The sequence below is a fragment of the Equus quagga genome, chromosome 2 (genome assembly GCF_021613505.1).
Source record: "Equus quagga isolate Etosha38 chromosome 2, UCLA_HA_Equagga_1.0, whole genome shotgun sequence".
Taxonomy (NCBI): domain Eukaryota; kingdom Metazoa; phylum Chordata; class Mammalia; order Perissodactyla; family Equidae; genus Equus; species Equus quagga.
In genome coordinates, this window is record NC_060268.1 from 146357651 (window position 1) to 146361528 (window position 3878).

Below are 3878 nucleotides of genomic sequence, written 5' to 3' on the forward strand. Positions count from 1 at the left end.
TTATATAAGGGAAGAATTAATTTTGTTCCCATTTTACAGATGAGCTGACTGAGGCTTTCAGAGGTTAGAGGCCTCACCCAAGGTCCCACAGCTAGCTTGAAAGACCGTCAGGCCTTAACCAAAGCAGGCTCATTACAGAGCTTTTGCTAACTTACTTGACTGTGCTGTTTTCCCAAAGACTCCAAGATTACTTCTCTTTTGACCTGACAAAGTTGTTATAATTCCCAGCATTAGAATCAAAACCTCAGGATTAGGAAGATCTTAAAGACTTTCTATGCATATTAAAATGAGATACCATTTTACACCTATAAGATTGGTAATGATGAAAAGATTGATAATATGTAGTGTGGGGGAGTGTTTATGAAAATAGGCACTATTAAAAGTCATTTACAATGTGTACACTTATACTTTTTGGAAGAGAAATTTGGCAGTAACTATAGAATACATACAAAATAGAGGAAGATTAGCAACAGATGTTAGCTCAGGGCCAATCTTCCTCACCGAAAAAAAAGTCCTGAGTTGGTCAATATTTGGCATCGTTGTGGGCAGGGTATGGTATTGAAAATAGAGGAATTAAGTCAAAGGACTCTTTGTGATAATAGCTAACACTTATTTGGTGCTAGGATAGTCTTTTTAGCATTTCATGTGTATAAATTGATTTAATCCCCTAACAATCTTCGTTTGCATTTAACAGATGAAGAAAGTGAAACATAGAGAAGTTAAACAACTTGCCTAAGCTCATACAGTAGGTGACTCCAGTGAGCTTTCTCTTAACCGCTACACCTTACTGCGTCTTATTCTGAATGTTCAAATTCCTCCCTCCTCTCCACTCCCAAAATCCTGCAGTCAAGCTTATACCCTCCAAAGAGGAGATGAGAAGTATCTTCTCTGGAGAACATGACCATCCTCGGAGAAAAGATCTAAAGATACTGACAGGGGGTTCTCCCAAGAAACGGCTGAGCTGGATCAACTTTCATTGAAATGAGAGAACAAAACAGACAGAAAAAAGCAACTTGGAAGAGAGATTCTTCAGAGACATGAAAACATAAAAGATAAATTATTTTTTGAGAAATGAAACATAGGCTACAAAAAAAAAATCAGAGTCAAAAAAGAGTTCTTGGGAATTCAAGCATGATAGAAATAATAACTCAATAAAAGAGCTTGGAGATAAAGTTGAAATGGAGCAAAAAGATGAAGGATGGAAAATAGAAGAAAAAGAACATGAATGTTAGAGAACTAGTACAAGAAGTCCAACATCCAAGCACTAGTGGTTCCTGATGGAGAGGACAGAGAGGGGATGGAATTATCAAAGAAATGATATAAGAAAATTCCTTAGAGCTGAAAGATATGAGTTTTTAGTTTGAAAGAATCCATCATGTGACCAGTATAGTCAATGAAAATACATTCACACGAAGGCCTATCTTTATGAATTTTCAGGATACTGGTGGCACAGAGTAGTTTCTATCAACACTTCAAATATTTTTAACCCCCTCTCTTTTCACTTGCACAGTCTCTGAGGAGAAGTCCACTAGACTTATAAATTGTTTCCCCCCAACCCTGGCTTCTTTCAGAATTTTCTCTTCGTCTTTGATTTTCTGCAGTTTGAATATCATATGCCTAGGTGTAGATTTTTTGGCATTTATGCTGCTTGGATTCTTGAGCTTCCTGGATCTGTGGTTTGATGTCTGTCATTAATTTTGGAAAATTCTCAGCTGTTATTATTTCAAATATTCCTTCTGCTCTGTTCTCTCTTCTCCTGCTGGTGTTCTAACTATGCATACGTTATAAATTTTGAATGTCCCATAGCTCTTGGATATTCTGTCTTTATTATTATTTCTTCTCTTGGAATTTCATTTTTGAAGGTTTTATTGACATATATTCAAGCTGACTGATTCTTTTCTGAGCTGTGTCCAGTCTCCTGATGAACCTATCAAAGGCATTCTTCATTTCTCTTACAGTGTTTTTAATTTTTAGCATTTCCTTTTGATTCCTTATTAGAATTCCCATCTCTGTTTACATTACCAATCTGTTCTTGCATGTTGTCTACTTTTTCCATTAGAGTTTTTAATCATAGTTAAATTCCCTGACTAAATTCCAAAAATCTATGTCATATTGGAGTCCAATTGTGAAGCTTGCTTTGTTTCTTCAGGCTGTCCTTTCCTGCCTTTTAGCATGTCTTGTAATCTTACATTGAAAGCTAGCTATGATGTAATGGGTAATAGAAATGTAATGGGTAATAGAAAGGACTTTTGTGTGAGGTTTATGTTAATCTGGCTAGGAGTTAGGCTGTGTTTAATATTTGCTGTAGCTAGGTGCCAGAGGCTTCAAATTCCTCTAGTGTCCTTGTTTTTAACTCCTCTGTTGTTTTTGTGTCTCCCTAATAACTTCTTTTTAAATAGAGTCTGCATCTTGCAGTTATTTCAACTGTAATTATATGGGAGCCCTGTTGAGGTGGTGGTAAGATGTGAGAAGGGTAAGCATTCCATCATCTTATGACAAAATCTCAGTTTTTAGTGGGCCTGTATTCTTGGGCTGTGATCTTCACAAGTGTCTCCTGGCAATCTCATTTACTCCTTCCCCTTCCGGGCCACCTCCTCCCTCCTTAATGAAATAGGAAGGCAAGATAAGCCTGAAGTTATGTAACTGCCCTTCTCCTTGAGGTAAGATAAGTCTCTGAAAAAAATCTCTTCCCTGGAAAGCAGCCCTTTGTCATGGAGAACACTCTCCATGTATTTCAAAATGGTTACTTTTCCTTTCCCTCTGCCAGAGACACAAGTGAACTTTTCTTGGCTCCTCACTATGAGAATCTGGTAGGGTTCCTGGAGGTACAACCCGTGAATGTGTGGAGACATCCCTAAGACTGTGAACCCCAGGAATTTCTCAATCTAATGCAAGTTCACACTCAGCCTCCACCAAGTCATCAAAATTACCATTTAAGTGTTCCTACCAGTTTATAGATGGTAGGTAGGTAAATTGATTTCAGCTGTAATTTTCTGTATTTGTCTGTCTCTCAGATTTTAGGGTGGCGGTTTACCCTATGACCTCAATTCTCTGAGAAAAGTCATTGTTTTTCAGATTGTTCAGCTTTTTTCTTGTTGTAAGGATGGGAGTGATGAATCACAAGCTCTTTACCTGCTGGAGCTGAAACTGGAGGTTGAAAAGTTTCTAAAACCTTCCAGAAAAGAGAGGAGAAAATAGTCATATACAAAGATCAGGAGCTAGAACAGCATCAGGCTTTCTCACAACAACGCTGGAAGCTTGGCTGGGGCTATGCCTTCAGAATTCTGAAGAAAAATAATATCTAACCTAAAATTCTATACCTTGCCAAACTCTCAATTAGGTATGGGGGTAGAGTAAAAATATTTTTAGAAATTTTTAGACATGTAAATACTCAAAAAAATTTCCCCTCATCACCCTACGCTTTTCTGGGAAGCTGCTATGCTCAAAATGGTGAAATGAAACAAGGAAGAAAAGAAAACGCAGGTACTGCTATTTTTCAGTCTTGTGGAACTATTTGACTTTTTAGATTGTTCATGTAAAACTCGTTGAAATTTAAAAAATACTTAAAAAAAAGATGAATTCTCACTGGGGACTGGTTGAAAATTGTTTGACGACATTAACTGAAAAAACTTCCATTAATTTTAGTTTGGAATGTTTAGTGTTTACCTGATAGGGTGAGTATAAAAAGAGGCAAAGAGTTTTAATACAAATTTTCTTTTATTTTTGTATTGTAAGTGATGAATACTTGTAAACTAGTCTTTTTAAAAAAGGCTCTACATAAAACATAAATGATTACACTGTGGCATCACCAATATACACCTTTTGGAAAATGAAACAAATAATCGAGCTCATTATGGGAGTAGATGCTTGTGGCTTGA